The sequence below is a fragment of the Heptranchias perlo genome, chromosome 3 (assembly GCF_035084215.1).
Source record: "Heptranchias perlo isolate sHepPer1 chromosome 3, sHepPer1.hap1, whole genome shotgun sequence".
Taxonomy (NCBI): domain Eukaryota; kingdom Metazoa; phylum Chordata; class Chondrichthyes; order Hexanchiformes; family Hexanchidae; genus Heptranchias; species Heptranchias perlo.
The window spans coordinates 34,520,789-34,539,504 of NC_090327.1; the positions used below are offsets into that span (position 1 = coordinate 34,520,789).

The window sequence follows — 18,716 nt, forward strand, 5'->3', positions numbered from 1 at the left end:
TTGTCTGTCTGTTCCGATGGCTCGAGTGGAGTTAAGGATTGTGAGAAGGAGTGGAATTTCTGGGCTGCAATGTCCTATAATCATGTCCCTTTTAGTGCACAAGATGGAGCTATAGCATCTTAACTGCAGGAGGAAGCTCTCCATCACTGGGGTTTTTTCTGACGTAATGTCTGGGTCTGTTGTAGACTAATTGATAGCTTGATTGCTAAGATTAATCAACAACTCCATTATCATTGTATCATGAGACTACCAGGATGGTAGAGGGCGAATTAGATGGACCTTGGTCTTTTTTCTTCTAGCAATTCCTGTGTTCCTAGGAAACGCATCTCTCCAACACTATGGTCTAAAAATTCGATTGTGCCTGAAAACCAGCACACAGAGGACGAAGCTCACACTTCACACGCCTGTTCGCATGGCCTTTGGTCCATGTGAAATTCATGTGGCCAGCTCATTATAATGTGTCAGGAGTGCAGCCAGCGCTACCCGAGCTGCTTATTGGCTGTGTGCCTGTTTGGGGAGGGGCGGGAAATTGGGCATGACTGATGCCACTTAGAAGCAGCCAGTACCTCTTAAAGGGGAGGTGCACTCTGGCTGCAGACAGCAGGGAAACATCAGGCAAACATTTGCAAGTGGAGACATGGCAGCAAAAGGTTCAGAAGGGCACTCAAGTTCTCAGATGCAATTTGGAGGCCCTGGTCCAGGCGGTGGTCAGTAGGAGGGAGATCCTCTTTCACCCCAGGGGGGCAGAAAGCCCTCCAGGCAACACCTCCACCTCCAATGGGAAGAGGTCACAGAGTAGGTCAATGCCAGGAGCTTGGCTCCCAGGACAAGACTGAAATACAGAAAGAAGTTCAATGACCTCACCAGACTTGTCAAGGGAAGATCCTTGCTTCTCAGCTCAACTACTCTGACTTCACACCTGCAGCCTCATTAGCATAGAATCATTGAATCATAGAATGGTTACAGCATGGAAGGATGCCATTCGGCCTATCGAGTCCGTGCCAGCTCTCTGCAAGAGCAATCTAGTTAGTCCCACTACCCAGCTCTTTTCCCGTAGTCCTGCGAATTTTTTCCCTTCAAGTACTTATCCAATTCCCTTTTGAAAGCCATGATTGAATCTGCCTCGACCACCCCCTCAGGCAGTGTATTCCAGATAATAACCACTCGTTGTATAAAAAAGTTTTCCCTCATGTCGTCTTTGGTTCTTTTGCCAATTACCCTGAATCTGTGTCTTCTGGTTCTTGACCCAATGGGAACAGTTTCTCTCTATCTACTCTGTCTAGACCCTTCATGATTTTGAATACCTCTACCAAATCTCCTCGCAACCTTCTCTGCTCTAAGGAGAACAACCCCAGCTTCTCCAGTCTCTCCACATAACTGAAGACCTTCATCCCTGGAATCATTCTAGTAAATCTCTTCTGCACCCTCTCTAAAGCCTTCACATCCTTCCGAAAGTGCGGTGCCCAGAACTGGAAACACTACTCCAGTTGTGGCCGAACCAGTGTTTTATAAAGGTTCATCATAACTTCCTTGCTTTTGTATTCTATGCCTTTATTTATAAAGCCCAGGATCCCGTATGCTTTTCTAACCACTTTCTCAACCTGCCTTACCACCTTCAAAGATTTGTGCACATATACTCTGAGATCTCTCTGTTCCTGCACCCCTTTTAGAATCATACACTTTACTTTATATTGCCTCTCCTCGTTCTTCCTACCAAAATGCATCACTTTGCACTTTTTTGCGTTAAATTTCATCTGCCACATGTCCGCCCATTCCACCAGCCTTACTATGTCCTCTTGAAGTCTATCACTATCCTCCTCATTGTTCACTACGTTTCCAAGTTTTATGTCTTCTGCAAATTTGGAAATTGTGGCCTGTATACTCAAGTCCAAGTCATTAATATATATCAAGAAAAGCAGTGGTCCTAGTACCGACCCCTGGAGAACACCACTGTATACCTTCCTCCAGTCCGAAAAACAGCCGTTCACCACTACTCTCTGTTTCCTGTCACTTAGCCAATTTCGTATCCATGCTGCCACTGCCCCTTTTATTCCATTGGCTTCAACTTTGCTGACAAGCCTATTATGCGGCACTTTATCAAACGCCTTTTGAAAGTCCATGTACACCACGTCAACCGCATTGCCCTCATCAACCCTCTCTGTTACCTCATCAAAAAACTCAATCAAGTTAGTTAAACATGATTTGCCTTTAACAAATCCGTGCTGGCTTTCCTTAATTAATCCACACTTGTCCAAGTGACTATTAACTTTGTCCTGGATTATCATTTCTAAAAGTTTCCCTACCACTGAGGTTAAACTGACTGGCCTGTAGTTGCTGGGTTTATCCTTATACCCCTTTTTGAACAAGGGTGTAACATTTGCAATTCTCCAGTCCTCTGGCACCATCCCTGTATCTAAGGATGTTTGAAAGTTTATGGCCAGTACCTCTGCAATTTCCACCCTTACTTCCCTCAGCAACCTAGGATGCATCCCATCCGGACTGGGTGACTTATCTACTTTAAGTACAGCTAGCCTTTCTAATACCTCCACTTTATCAATATTTAGTCCATCCAGTATCTCAACTACCTCCTCTTTTATTGTGGCTTTGGCAGCATCTTCTTCCTTGGTAAAGACAGACGCAAATTACTCACAATAGTGCCCTCCCACTCTTCCTTTAATTCTCCCACAATGACAGCACTACATTTCACTCCACCTCCTTCACCTCCTACTCACACTGTACTCCTGCTCTCACCACTATTGCAACCCTCACCTCACATTTTCCATGCAACAAATGAACTATTCGGCCAAGATAGAACATTCTCAAAACACCTCACAAGGATTTCATTAACACACTTCCGTTTTTCTTAGAATCATACAGCAGAGAAGGAGGCCATTCAGTCCATCGTGCCCGTGCCAGCTCTTTGAAAGAGCTAGCCAATTAGTCCCATTCTATGGGCTCGATTTTCGCACCCCCGATCGTGTGCATTCCTGGTGGGGGGGCTGCGAAAATCGAGGATTCCCGGGGTGGGTCTGGTGCTCTGACATGCGCGCACAGCCCCCGCATGTGGGACTCCCGCCGGCAATTAAAGCCAGCGGGGTGCCACTTAAAGTACTTAAACAGGTACTTCAGGTCGTTTACAGACCTGATTAACCTGATATTTTAGGAGGGCTGGGATTTTGAAATGAACTGAGACTGTTTGCCGTACTGGGGGAAACACTCCCAGTTCAAATGGACGTGTTGCAGCCATCAGCCTGTGGCAGCTGCAAAGGTCCATTTGACAGGTGGAGGGGGGAGACCCTCACTCATTGCAGGAGGCCACTCTGTCACTTGGGACAAAGTTTGGCCTCCACCACCCTCCTCCTAACAGTAACATTCATAAACTTGCACACTTACCCCGGTGTCCAGACACATTTACCTACCTTGCGGACCCCCTCAAATGTACATCTTCCGGATGGGGGCCGCCGTAGCTGCAGTCATGACCTCCTCGGAGGGCGAACAGCTTCACCAGCCTCGCTGGCCACGCCGTCCACCTCTGACACGTGGAGCTCCACAACACAGTGCTGTGACACATACACCTGCACATCAGGAGGGAGGGAAACCGCAGAGAGAGATGCGTCGCAGAGGGCACTACCCTCGCCACATGGTCTACAGTCCGAGGCTCAGCTTCCTGGACCTCTCTGAGCAGCAGTGCACATGGAGGCTCAGAGTCACTCAACATATAGTCGTGGACATCTGCAGACTCCTTCATGCTGAGCTGCTCCTGGCTGGCCAGAGGACCATCTTCTCACCTGTTGCTGTCAAAGTCACCACTGCCCTCAACAACTTCTCCTCCGCATCCTTCCAGGGAGCCACCGGGGACATCGCCGACGTCTCTCAGTCGTCTACACAAAAGAGCCCTGCGAATACACCTACACCCACTCTGCAGTGACACAATGGGTGGCATCAAGTGTGCGTGTTCATGGTGAACCCCATGAAAGGGACCTATTCCACAAGCCAGTCAAGAATGGGCAAGACGTGGCAGTAGTGGTGATAATAATAATATTTATTGTGAAAGTGAAAGAAAACAAATATAAATAAAAAACATGACAAATCGTCAGACACCCTTGTGCATTCCCTTTGTGCTCACAAAACCTTCGCCTTGCGTTTCCGGGAACCCCTACGTGGTGCTACCCCTGTGGCTTCAGCAGAGGTAGTGGCCGGTTGCTCTTGTCCATGCCCTGACCGATTAGATGCTTTGGGCCGACGCCCTCTGGGTTTGGGTACCCGTGAGGGCCCCTCCAAAGACTGCTCCACCTGCATCTGTGCAGGGGCAGACTCGGCCACCTGGAGAGGGGGCAGCATTGCGGGTACTAGTTGAGAGGGGGGCAACGGGAGCGCTTTGAGTGGCGTCCCCACCTCCATGTCCCCTTTCACCACCATCCCTCTCGTGGCCCAGGCCCACATCACTCCTTCCACCCTGCTGGACGGCAGTTTGGAGGACTTGTGTGAGGCCTTGGAAGGCCACTTGTAAAGTATCTGTCAGCCTGTTCAAGGCGGCAGAATGTGGCTCACCCTGAATCCGAATGGCCGTTGTCAGGGCCTGAATGGGCTCATTGTTGAGCCGTGCTTGACGCTCGAGGGAGGCTAGCCTTCCCTCCATCGCAGACATTCCCGCACCTACCCGCAACACTATCTCGGAGATGCCTTCACGTCCCTGCGACACTATCTCGGAGATACCCTCCTGTACCTGTGCCACCATTCCCCTCATGCAGGAGTTGGACTCCTCCATCCTCTGCGCGATTGTGGAGAGTGTGCATGGCACCTGTTCCAGTGCCTCGGCAATGTGCTGCTGCCCCTCGACGACTCTCCTTTTCTCGGCTGGCCCCCAGGGTTCAGCATCTGGGTCCAGCTGAGCAGAGCCTGGAGAAGAGTGCTCCCACCGACATGGACTCTCTACGGCTGCCCCTGCCACCAGGGTCTGCTCGTGCTCACATGTGCGTGGTGACTCACCATGTGCAAGCCCAACTAAGTGAGGATGGGGACCCACCGAGGTGTGTGTATCTGCGCTGGTGGATGCATGGCTCAGATGTGACGATGGATCCTCAGAGGCCGGCAGGTCCTCTGAGGAATCACCCTCCACATTCACGGCACTCGCAGATGGGCCTGCACCCTTTTAAAATTGTACTATTTAGTTTATATTGCCTCTCCACATTTTTCTTTCCAAAATGCATCATTTCACACTTATTGCATTAAATTTCATCTGTCATGTATCTGTCCATTTCACCAGTCTATCTTTGTCCACCTGAAGTTTGTTACTATCCTCCACACTGTTTACTAAACTTCCAAGTTTTGTTTCATTTGCAAACTTTGAAATTATGCCTTGTACACCCAAGTCCAGGTCATTAATATATATCAAAAAGAGCAGTGGTCCTAATACCGACCCCTGGGGAACACCACTCTACAATTCCCTCCAGTCTGAAAAACAACCATTCAACACTACTCTCTGCTTTCTAGCTCTTAGCCAATTTCATATCCACACTGCCACTGTCCCTTTAAACCCATGGGTTTCAATTTTATTTTTGCAGAAGAACATTGCGCCCAACGTGCAGTAGGAGGCCGTGACCAGAGGAGGCCGAGCCCACCTGCCCATCCTCTCCCCCATGGAAGAAGACATTGTGACCATCACGGGCAGGGGGAGAGTCATGGCCGTGTCGACTGCCAATACTGGAGGAGAGGTCATGCAGGGTTTCTTTACACCTTATCCTTTTTTTTGCTTCTTACTTCTATCTCACCCTATACACTCTGCATGACAAACTGCAGCTGCTTTCAGCAGCCATTCATCTCTCCCTGCTCAACCTTCACACTAAAAGATAACCCTGTTCCCTTTATTATTTGAGGTGCTGAAAATGTCGAGGCCCCTGTGCCAGTACAGGTAGAGGGGCCCATCCTTCCTGAAGATGCAGCATCACTTGATCTGATGCTCGCAAGCACCAGCTGATAGACTGGCACCATGCATACTTTAGAGGGCAGTCTAGAGGAGGGGACTTCACTAGATTACTGGGCCTAGATTCTACCTAGATTCTCTCTCTAATTACCAAGCACATGTGCAGGAGCTAGGGCAGTGGGATAGGACACCACAAGTGCCAGCTCACCGGAGGGCAAGATCACTTACTAGCTCTGCTGCAGAGGACTCAGATGCTGACTTCAAGGGCACAGGCTACAGAAGAAGGCTGATGGCCTTACACCAAGAAATGTTAGGTGCACTGCCAGCAAGCTTGCACGTAATGACTCAGAGCACAGAGGAGTCCAATTCCGACTTGTGTTGGGGCTTCGCGGACAGCATGGAGGACGTGGAGCGAATGATCAGCTCCATGAACATGATTGTCCTTGCTGCTTGTTAGTGCCATTATTTTCTATGTGAGTTTATCACGTGGCGATAGGGCAGGCCGATTTCACAAAAGGGTCCTAAAGCAAGCATAGGACCCTGATTTAAATATTATAATGAGCATTTTGAATACTTCCGGGGCTTGTCCTGGATGCCTGCGACAATCCAATATGGCGGGCAGCACACTTCTGGCATGGAATGAGCATATACATGCCATGTTGGATCTTTAGGTGCCCATTTTATGCCTAGAAAATATTCCATTTTTTAGGCAACACAGATCACGAAGCAAAAGCTCAAACTTTGCTCAAAATCAGGTGTTGACCTCTGTTTGTTCCTCCAGTTTCTGACTGCGTGATTAGCAGGAGACAGAGGGCAAAGAGCAATGGTTAACACTGCACATGTACAGTGTTATCAGCCTCCCCTAATAGAGAGTAAGTAGCTTCTAAGCTAATCACATTAGGAACATTAAGCCGCTTTATCTCTGTCCTATTCATTGCAGCTTCAAACCAGTAAGTTTAGCTCAATTATTAACAGATGAATATGTACAAATATGAGGCTACTGAGCTGTACCTTAAGCCAACGGACTGCACTGCATTGCAGTTAAAGGGGCGTTGCTCTCACTGTGAATCTGTCTAGTAGCATTTATGTACACAAGATTTAAAATGGAGAAGCCTCAAACAGGACTAAAGGTCAGAAGCAACTTCACCCACCATACTGTGTAGTCGCTATATGAAACAGAATACCAGTAGTAGTTGGGTCTGAGACAATTACCCCTTCCAACAAGGAACTGGATAAAGACCTGGTTGAGAACACGGTTAGTGATTATAGGGATAAGTATAGACTGAGATTATTAAATACTCCATGGGACACTGTGGGGCAGGAAGGGATGTTGACTGGATGACAGTAGGCTAGGGTTGGGTAGTACAGCCATGAAGATGGATCAATATTCTGAAGTTTTGCTTGGTGAGAACCTCTGGGGGCCCTGGCATATGTATACAGAGCCCTCCCTCAGAAGGTCAAATGGTTTAGGATAGAGACCATGATAGAGTCTGTGTAAGGAACTGACCTGGAAGGCCAAACACCCTTTTCTCATTCAATGTTTTCTTCTGCTCTTACAATGGGATTGATGTCATCACAATGAAATGCTGCTGTTTGATTCATTGGGACTGATTTTCATCTTCACTGCCTGGATGGTGATCTGACGGGGCGGATTGTGTGCCCTTTATAGAACCTGAAAGGAATGGAATGAAAAACAAGAGGGGAATTACCTTAAAATTAGAGCTAGGCAGTTCTGGGTTGATGTCAGGAAGCAGTTCTTCATGCAAAGGGTAGTAGAAATGTGGAACTCTCTGCCTCCAAAAAGCTGTTGAGGTTAGGTCAATTGAAAATTTCAAAACTGAGAAAGATAGTTTTTGTTAGGTAAGGGTATTAAGGGTTATGGAACCAAGATGGGTAAATGGAGTTAAGATACAGATCAGCCATGATCTAATTGAATGGTGGAACAGGCTCAAGGGGCTGAATGACCTGCTCCTGTTCTTAGGTTCCTATTGGCGAGCGATCCGCCCCACCAGATTACTGCTCAGGCGGACAGAGGAAAATCTACCCCATCCACTTCATCTCTGAAAAAGATAAAATAACATACAAAAAAATGTAAAATTCAACCACATCATGCAACGATCCCACTATAGCAGATAATGGATCCAACACAGCACAAACATTGCTATACGTTAATGTTACCTGTCGCTAGCACAGTTTTTTGGATCATGTTACTTGGGTAACTGGTAATTCAGGCCTATTAGTGCTATGTTTTTCTTTACTGTACTCCTCTCATCAAGAACTAATGCATGGGGACAAGTTATGACCCTTGAGTTACGGTTATATTTATCAGACTCAAAGCTAATTCAGGGTTGCCCATCAGTTATGGTGACTCTAGATGATCTTGGTCTGATCACATGTCCCAGCAATGGAAGAATCCATTCAAATATCTGCCCTATCAACATATTCTAGGCTGACGCTCCAAAGCAGTACTTAGGGGGTGCTGCACAACTGGAGGTGCTAGCCTTTGGATCATCTGCCTGCTCAAAGAAGAGTTCATGCTGCAGTGGGCCTGTTATCTCCTGGTGCCCTCGCCAACATTCTTCCTCAACCAACAGCAGTTCTTCTCATTATTGTTTGCTTGGACCTTGCTGTGCCCAAAATGGCTAACATGCTTTTTTACATACTAATTATGGCTGCATTTCAAAAAAAAATTAATTAATTGCATGTGAAGTGCTTTGGGATGTTCTGATAAGGTGCTGTATAAATGTAAACGTTGTTTTATATAGATTGCCACAGAACTGGTTTCAAGAACAATCAAGAGGGGAGGACTGGGTTTAAATGCAGGACTGCTATCACCTGTAAAACCATACTCCATTATGAGTTTCCTCCTTTAGGGGAAGGGAGATAAGTAGAGGGAATTGAAAGAATGTGGTGTTCAGGGCACCATTTCCAAATTTGCAGATGACACAAAGCTTGGAAGTGTAGTGAACAGTGAGGAGGATAGTGATAGACTTCAAGAGGATATAGACAGGCTGGTGCCATGGGCGGACACTTGGCAGATGAAATTTAACGCAGAAAAATGCGAAGTGATACATTTCGGTAGGAAAAACGAGGAGAGGCAATATAAACTAGAAGGCACAATTCTAAAAGGGGTACAGGAACAATAACATCCATTGACATTCCCCTGTCCACTACTTTAGTCACCTCTTCAAAAAATTCAATCAGGTTTGTCAGGCACGACCTACCTTTCACAAATCCATGCTGGCTCTCTCTGATTAACTGAAAATTCTCGAGGTGTTCAGTCACCCTATCCTTAATTATAGACTCCAGCAATTTCCTCACAACAGATGTTAGGCTAACTGGTCTATAATTCCCCGGTTTCCCTCTCTCTCCTTTCTTAAAAAGCGGAGTGACATGTGCAATTTTCCAATCCAGAGGGACAGTTCCTGAATCTAGAGAACTTTAAAAGATTATAGTTAGGGCATCTGCAATCTGCTCACCTACTTCCTTTAAACCCTGGGATGGAAACCATCTGGTCCTGGCGATTTGTCACACTTTAGTGCTATTATTTTCTTCATTACTATTGTTTTACTTATGTTAATTTTATCAAGTCCCTGTCCCCGATTCAATATTAGTTTTCTTGGGATTTCCGGCATTCTACTGTAAATACTGACACAAAATAATTATTCAACATGTCCGCCATTTCCCCATTGTCAATGACAATATCCCCACTTTCAGTTTTTAAGGGGCCAACACTGCTCCTGACCACCCTCTTTTTCCTAATATAACTATAAAAGTTCTTCGTATTGGTTTTGATATCCCTTGCGAGTTTCTTTTCATACTCTCTTTTTGTCGCTCTTACTATCTGTTTTGTGACCCTGTGTTGATCTTTGTATCTTTCCCATTCGCCAGGATCTGTGCCATTTTTGCCTTTTTGTATTCCCTTTCCTTATGTCTTACACTGTCCCTTACCTCTTTAGTTGTCCTTGGCTGTTTTTTTTGGCAAGTAGAGTTCTTGCCCCTCAGGGGTATAAACCGGTTCTGTATCTCGTTAAATGTTTCTTTAAACATTTCCCACTGATCATCAGTCGTTTTATCCATTAACAGATTTGCCCAGTTTACTGTGGACAGTCTCTGTCTCATCCCATTGAAGTCGGCCTTGCCCAAGTCTAGAATCTTAGCAGGTGATTCACTTTTTTCCCTTTCAAACATTACATTGAACTCGATCATGTTATGATCGCTATTGGATGGATGTTCTCGCACAGTTAAGCTGTTAACTAAATCTGGTTCATTACTCATTACTAAATCTAGTATGGCTTGCCCCCTTGTTGCCTCTAGAACATACTGCTGTAGAAAACTATCCCGGACACACTCAGGAAATTCACTACCTTTCTGACAGTTGCTAGTCTGCATTTCCCAATCTATGTGAAGGTTAAAGTCCCCCATTATGACCACTATGCCTTTGTTACACGCTTGTCTAATCTCTGCATTTATACAATCTAGCACTTCAGAGCTGCTGCCAGGGGTCCTATACACAACTCCCACTATAGTCTTAGATCCTTTCCTATTTCTCAATTCAACCCATAAGGTCTCTGTTGGCTGCTTACCTCTCGTTATATCCTCCTTTATCATTGAAGTTCAATGACAAGGGAAAAGCGTAGAGCAGCAGAAAGAAAGTGTACTTTAGACACTACAGATAAAGTGAAAAGTAGAAGACGTAAGGCGATTAACCCAGCATCAAAGCTGAAGGTCAGGCTAGAGTGTGTGGCCCAACTAAGAGTTCTATAGACAATGTACAAGCGACTCCATCATGGACTCTATCCCACCTAATGATTTTCCTGAGGGAATGTTCTGATTAAATACTCTCTGGTCCCCAAAGCCAATCAAGCAAAATTCCAGAATATTCATCCATCATCAAACCTCCACTATTCCACCTTGAACTGCTACTCTCCACAGACTCTCCCCAAACCCTAAACCCATTACCCAACCCCTGGACTAGAGTGTAAATCATCCAGTAGTTTTGCTTCTGAACAATATCTAGTGACCCTTAGTGATAAGTGTGTACATGTGGACGTCGAGTGAGGATAGGAGTGAGCATGGCCATGGTGCTCTCTCAATGGTCAAGTAGCCTTGCCAACGCTCAATGTCCAATTGAAGAATGCCCACTAGAGCCAGGTGCCAGCGGGCTGTGGGCACCAGCGGACTCCAATATGAGCCGATGGCATCAGAGGAGAAAATGGGGGAGATTATTCGGGTGAAAAGAAAAAAGGGAGTCTCACCCTAAATCTACCCAAAACTTTGAATCCAACACTAATTGCCAGTGATTTCTTAAGTGCAAGAGCAGATGCAGCTTTATGTGAGCACTGACTGCTTCAGTAGTCAGCTTATTGAGCACCACAGCTATAAATAGCTGCAGGGCTGCCTGCTCCAAGTCAGAGAAGCTGTATATTTTTAGACTGCACCTGCAGACAAAGCAGTACCAGTAAATGTAACCCGGCTCATCTCCAGCCAGGAAATCAATGGCCCACAGTACCATTCCCAGCAATTGCTGGACTAGAATATCTTAGCGGCCACAGATGGAATTATTGTAGACTCAGCTCAGAGAGAAATCTCGGATCATTTCTGTTACATCCTTTGAACGGGAGGCAGACACGGCTCCTTGGGATAAAAGAAATAACTCAAATGTCAACGAGAATACCTGTCGATAAATTATTTCTCTATCCGGAAGTATTGACTGTTGCTGTGTTTTTTTATACTTTGCATAATACACTCTACATAATGAGGTCTTTTTAAAGGAAATGTTCACTTAAAGGGATACATTTTCTCAGACAAATAAATGGAAAAACAAAGTCTTTAGACTGGGGGTAATTGAGGGCTGGTGTTGCTATTTTGATGGCTGTAATTTTGTACCTCAATAAGGATTGAAATTTCTGTTTGTGATGCTATCATCCAAACAGTGAACATGCACTTAACAGATTCTTCTCTCCACTAATTTTAATGGAGGTGAAACCGTTATCGATAAATTAGTGTGAGGAGGAACTGTGTCAAGTACTTGTACAGAAATACACGACAGTAGTTTTGACTCTCTATTTTGTTATTGGACTGCCAGATAGGGAGAGAGAAACGGAGCATTTTAGAGAAGGATAAGTTTTACGAATTAGCATCTGCAGCAAAGACCTTTGTCCAGTGGAAGCACAAATGAGGTCAACTTGCCTGATTTGCCGCTGTGTCACTTTTCAATCCATTCATTTTTCATTATAATGGACAGACAATTATGCCGTGAATGGGGCATATGGCCATCTACAGGCGACCCCTGAAATATGCTCCCGTTGTGCGAAGAGCAATGCGGGGAATGTTACATTGTAAAACCTACCCTGTGTCGCCTTATCGTGGCTCTCAGAACAATTCCAAAGTGCTTCACATCTAATGAATATGTAGGCAAATGTGGCAGCCGTTTTGAGCACTGCAATCCTCCCACAGGCAGCAATGAGATGAATGACCAATTGATCTAATTTTATTGGTTGACTATGTGGGCCCCGGAATTCCTCAGCTGTTGCATTGGGATTGCGCCCAATGGTGCCCTCCAGAGCTAGCCCCACCCCCCTCCCCTCCCCCCACACCGGGAGCTTGCATGGTCAATGAGAGGGCACCTCATTTACATAGGGTAAGCAGGCACTATAGTCAGTCAGCACCCATTTGCCCAAAAATTCTGGTGCCCACCCACCTGAAATAGGGGGATTGACCAGACCCACCCTTCGAACTCATCAATAAGCAAGGGGGAAATCATCTGTCGATATCTTTTTTTAAATTTAAATTCTCCGGGGTTCCATATTGTTTGTGAATACATAAGCCTCTAAAAGCGAGTGCGCAGGGTTAAAAAGAGTCATTACTCGGGTCAGCAGAATTTTGGAATTTAAATAAAAGACTTAAATTTATATAGCACCTTTCATGACCTCAGGATGTCTCAAAGTGCTTTACAGCCTTTGAACAACTTTTGAATCACTGTTGTAATGTAGGAAACGCGGCAGCATGCTCCAGCCATAGATACTACTCTGAGGTTTGGCCTGAGGCACATTATTGGCACATAAAGAGAGCTTTACTCTACACTGAACTGTGCTGTACCTGACCTGGGAGTGATGGTTGTTGGTCATTTATTTCATTGTTGTTTGTGAGACCTTGCTGTGCGTAAATTGGCTGCTGCGTTTCCTACATTACAACAGTGACTGCACTTCAAAAGTACTTAATTGGATGTAAGGCGCTTTGGGACTTCCTGAGATCGTGAAAAGCTCTATATAAATGCAAGTTCTTTCTTTCTTCTTTCTATAGAGTAACTCTTGCTGTTAGTGCCTGTTGCATGAATGTGATGGCAAGATCAAGCTCATCTGTGACGAACTTTCCTCCACAGTCGAAGAGCCTGCTGGCACTCTTAATCAAGATTCGTGCGTGAATAGCAGCCACTTGGGAGGGAACCCGCAAGGCTATGTAACACCACTGAGTAGTTGACATCACAGAGAGGACAAAACTGGCAAAATAAAATGATGGAACTACAGCATTATTGGAAGTTCAAAGTAAAAATCACTGCACAAATACGCCAACTATCGTTTTTCACTGTAGCCACATTTTATTAGTGGACTTGTGAAAAGAAATCTTTAAATATATTAAAGCATTGTACAAGGTCTCTGTGCTGTTTTTGTCATGCAAATATCCATCAGACGTATTTCTCAAAGAGGGAATGACACGCAGCAGCTCCCAAGCCTATAAAATGAATCCCTCAGCCAGTCCATACGAGGATCTTAATGCTGCATCAGCTGAGTGACACAGTATGTTTCCTTTGAGCAGATACTGAACCAAGGAATGCTTTGCATAATATTAGCCTGGGAGGCAATTTTGTGCTATATTGAGAGCACAGCTTGAGTTGGCTGTGAGAGATTAGGAAAGGTTCTTGAAAGTGCTATTGCCCATAATAAAAAGCAGTTACTGCCAAAGTAGTGGCTCTGAGCCATGGACTGGTAGGAGCGTCTGCCTCCCCAGTAGGGCAGTGCTAATGGAGTCTTGTCATATGGACTCACATCTGTGACTTTTTTGTTTTGGTTTTGACTGCTCCCAGCTTACTGCACATGCTGCCAGTGGAGAGAGAGAAGGCTTTCGTCCCACCAGTCTGGGCTGGAATCAAACCTGGGCCCCGGAGGTGAAACCACAACCTCCGTGACTGCTGCTCATAACCTTTTAGTTACACAACTGTTTTCTTCATCGTTTTCCTCTCTGGTCCTGAAAGCATCTTCTCTCAATGAGGTTCAGTTCCACGTATGATTCCAGACAAGGTCAACAGTTTATTTTCCACCGTGGAAGCCATCTCAGCCAAGCCCCAATCGTGACCTCACCAGATATCCACGCACATGCACCTTTCACTGGATAGTGATCAGAACAGACTCTAACTGATTTTTGCTTTTCTGGTCGATGGTTGGTGAGGCCGATTATAATGGCCAACACCAGCCTGGCTTAGAACCTGAGACTTTTTAGTCCAGATGGCTCAGTACCATTACCCACCAGGGAGAGCTAGTTGTAGCTTTACTACACAACAGTTTTGGGCACCACAGTATAGAAAGGGTATTAAAGCCATAGAGAGGATAGAGTGTAGATTCACCAGGATGATGCCAGGGATGAGAAACTATAGTTATGAGGAGAGTCTTGAGATATTGGGACTCATTCTACTGGAGCAAAGAATGCTAAGAGAAGATTTATTAGAGGTTTTTTAAAATTATGAAATTTTGATAGTGAAAATAAAAGACTGTCCCCGATTTGAACTCCGGGCAGGAGTTTGTGATGGAGTAGACAGGCTTGTGACCCTGAGGGGACACCACAGATCATCATTTTTAGGTGTAAGCTTGCCTCAGTTGTTAACAGTCTCACTTCTGAATTAGAAAATTGTGTATTCAAGTCCAACTCCAGGACTTGAGCATATAATCTAGGCCGACACTTCAGTGCAGTACTGGAGGGCGGCTACATTGTCAAAAGTGCCGTCTTTCAGATGAGACGTTAAAATCACGGCCCAGTTTGCCTGTTCAGATGGACATAAACATTGCATTGCATAGCAGAGCATGGAATTCTGTGCCGTGGCCAACATTCCTCCCTCCACCAACTGCACTAAAGAAAACAGATTAACTGGTCATTTGTCTCATTTGCCTTGTCTCAGGCAAATTTGGCTGCTACATTTAACTACATTAATAGTGACTGCACTTCTAAAGTAATTCATTGGGTGTGAAGTGCTTTGAAACATCCTGAGAAATAAACTGCTATATAAAGGCAAGTCCCTCGCCTTTAAAGCTATAGAAAGATGTAACTTGCAATTATATAGAAAAGGAAAACTTGTGCCTTTCACGACCTCAGGGCGTCCCAAAGTGCTTTTACAGCCAATTAAGTACTTTTGAAGTGTAGTCACCGTTTTAATGTAGAAAATGCAGCAGCCAGTTTGAACACAGCAAGATCCCACAATCAGCAATGTGATAATGACCAGTTAATCTGTTTTTAGTGATGTTGGTTGAGGGATAAATATTGGCCAGGACACCGAGAACTCCCCTGCTGTTCTTCAAAACAGTGCCATGGGATCCTTTACATCCACCTGAGATAGATGGGGTCTCGGTTTAATGTCTCTTCTGAAAGACGGCACCTCCGACAGCGCAGCACTCCCTCAGTACTGTATTAGTGTCAGGCTAGATTTTGAGTTCTCAAGTCCCTGAAATAGAACTTGAACCTACAACCTTCTGATGCTAAAGTATCATGATGCTAGTGTCCTTTATGTCCTCAGGATGTACCCCAGAGGGCTGTGGATGCTCAGTAGATTCAAGACTGAGATCGATAGATTTTTGGACACTAAGGGAATTAAGGGATAAGAGGATAGGGAGGGAAAGTGGAAATGATATAGAGGATCATCCATGATCTTATTGAATGAGACAAATGACCAGCTAATCTGTTTTCTTTAGTGCAGTTGGTGGAGGGAGGAATGTAGGCCACGGCACATGAGAATTCCATGCTCTGCTATGCAATGCAATGTTTATGTCCATCTGAACAGGCAAACTGGGCCGTGGTTTTAACATCTCATCTGAAAGACGGCACTTTCGACAATGTAGCCGTCCTCTAGTACTGCACTGAAGTATCGGCCTAGATTACATGCTCAAGCCCTAGAGTTGGACTTGAACACACGAAACAGGCTCGAGGGCCGTGTGGTTTACAGCTTTCCTCCTCACTATCAACCACACGGCCAATTTTTGTATCATCTACAAACTTCTCGATCAGTTCCTTGTATTCTCTCTCCCTCCTTTCTTGAATAGCAGGGTTACGTTTGCTATCTTCCAATCCACGGGAACCAATCTAGAATCTAGGCAATTCTGGAAGATCAAGACCAATGCATCCACTTTCTCTGCAGCCACCTCTTTTAAAACCTTAGGATGTAGGCCTTCAGGTACAGGGGATTTGTCAGCTTTTAGTCCCATTAATTTCTCCATTACTTTTTCAGTGCTAATCTTAATTACTTTAAGTTCCTCACTCTCATTAAACCCTTGGTTCCCCACTATTTCTGGTATTTTTTGTGTCTTCCACTGTGAAGATAGATACAAAATATTCATTTAATGTCTCTGCCATTTCCTTATTCCCATTTATAATTTCTCCTGTCTCAGCCTCTAAGGGACCCACATTTACTTTCGTTAATCTCTTCATTTTTACATACTTGTAGATGCTCTTTCAATCAGTTTTTATATTTCTTGCTAGTTTACTCTCATATTCTATTTTCTCCCTCGTTATCAATTTCTTGGTCATCCTTTGCTGATTTCTAAATCTCTCCCAATCCTCAGGCTTACTATTCTTTTTGGCAACATTATAAGCCTCTTCTTTTAATCTAATACCATCCTTAACTTCTCTAGTTAGACACGAATTGACCACTTTTCCCGTGGAGTTTTTATTCCTCAAGGGAGTGTATATTTGTTGAGAATTATGAATTATTTCTTTAAATGTTTGCCATTGCTTATCTACAGTCATATCTTTTAATCTATTTTCCCGATCTACCTTAGCCTATTCACCCCTCATACCTACATAATTGGCTTTGTTTAAAGTGAAGACTCTAGCTTCGGACTTAACTACATCACTCTCAAACTCAATATGAAATTGTATCATATTATGATCACTGTATCCCAGAGGATCCTTAACTATAAGCTTACTAATTAACCTTGTATCATTACACAATACTACATCTAAAATAGTCTGTTCCCTAGTTGGTTCCTCGACATATTGTTCTAGAAAACTGTCTCGAATGCATTCCATGAGCTCGTCCTCCAAACTACTTTTGCCAATTTGGTTCGCCCAGTCTATATGAAGATTAAAGTCCCCCATGATTATTGCATTACCTTTGTTACATGCTCCTCTTATTTCCTGATTTATACTCTGTATATACCATATACAATACTATACAATACACTATAATTACTGTTAGGGGGCCTATAAACTACTCCCGCCAATGTTTTCTGCCCCTTTTTATTTCTTAACTCTACCCATACTGATTCTACATCCTGATTTTCTGAGCTAAGATTCTTTCTCACTAATGTCTTTATCTCATTCTTTATTATCATGGCTATTCCCCACCCCACCCCCCCAACCCTTTCCATTTTGCCTGTCTTTTCTAAAAGACAAGTACCCTGGAATATTTAGTTCCCAACCTTGGTCACCCTGCAACCACATCTCAGTAATGGCTACTAGATCAAACCCATTTATCTCTATTTGTGCCATTAATTCATCAATCTTGTTATGAATGCTTTGTGCATTCAGATATAACGTCTTTAACTTTAACTTTTTACTATTTTTCCCTGATGTGACCCTAGTCACCTATGCCCTATTACCTTTGTTAAACTCTCTATCCCTTCCTGACACACCCTGCTTGTTTTTAGCCAAATCTGCTCTACATCTTCGACTTTTCTCTTTAGATTTATAAATTTACCCTTTTCCTGAACCCCCCCACCCCTTATTAGTTTAAAATCCTATCTACCGCCTTAGTTATTCCATTTGCCAGGATGCTGGTCCCAGCCTGGTTTAAGTGGAGCCCATCCCAACGGAACAGCTCCCTCTTTCCCAGTAATGGTTAGTGCCACATGAATTGAAACACCTGCTTCCTACACTGTTAATTGTATCCATGTGATTTATATCAATTAATGTTAATTGTATTCAGGTGATGCATATCAATTGGCTAAGTGACAGGAAACAGAGAGTAGTTGTGTTTTTCGGACTAGAGGAAGGTATACAGTGGTATTCCCGAGGGGTCAGTGCTGGGACCATTTTTTTCTTGATATATATTAATGACTTGGACTTGGATGTACAGGGCACAATTTCAAAATTTGCAGATGACACAAAACTTGGAAGTGTAGTGAACAGTGAGGAGGATAGTGATAGACTTCAAGACTACATCAACACGTTACTGGAATGGCCGGACACATGGCAGATTAAATTTAACGCAGAGAAGTGCAAAGTGATACATTTTGGTAGCAAGATCGAGGAGAGGCAATATAAACTAAATGGTACAATTCTAAAGGGGGTGCAGGAACAAAGAAACCTAGGGGTTTATGTGCACAGGTCGTTGAAGTTGGCAGGGCAGGTTGAGAAAGTGGTTAAAAAAGCGTACAGGGTCCTGGGCTTTATAAATAGAGGCATAGAGTACAAAAGCAAGGAGGTTATGATGAACCTTTGTAAAACACTGGTTCATCCACAACGGGAGTATTGGGCTCGATTTTGAAAGGGCGGCAGGATGGCAGCGGATGGAGTCAATGAACACGTG

The 18,716-nt window shown here is 44.5% G+C and overlaps 1 long non-coding RNA gene across 1 annotated transcript in view; it reads left to right on the forward strand.

Moving 5' to 3' along the window:
• LOC137306081 (uncharacterized) overlaps positions 1-13,560 on the forward strand; it is a 63,676-nt gene extending 50,116 nt beyond the window's left edge. Inside the window, exons 2-3 of the long non-coding RNA XR_010958820.1 lie at positions 5,565-5,714; positions 13,229-13,560. This is a non-coding gene — a long non-coding RNA (uncharacterized lncRNA). The remainder of the gene's footprint in view (positions 1-5,564; positions 5,715-13,228) is intronic.
• The last annotated feature ends 5,156 nt before the right edge of the window (positions 13,561-18,716 follow it).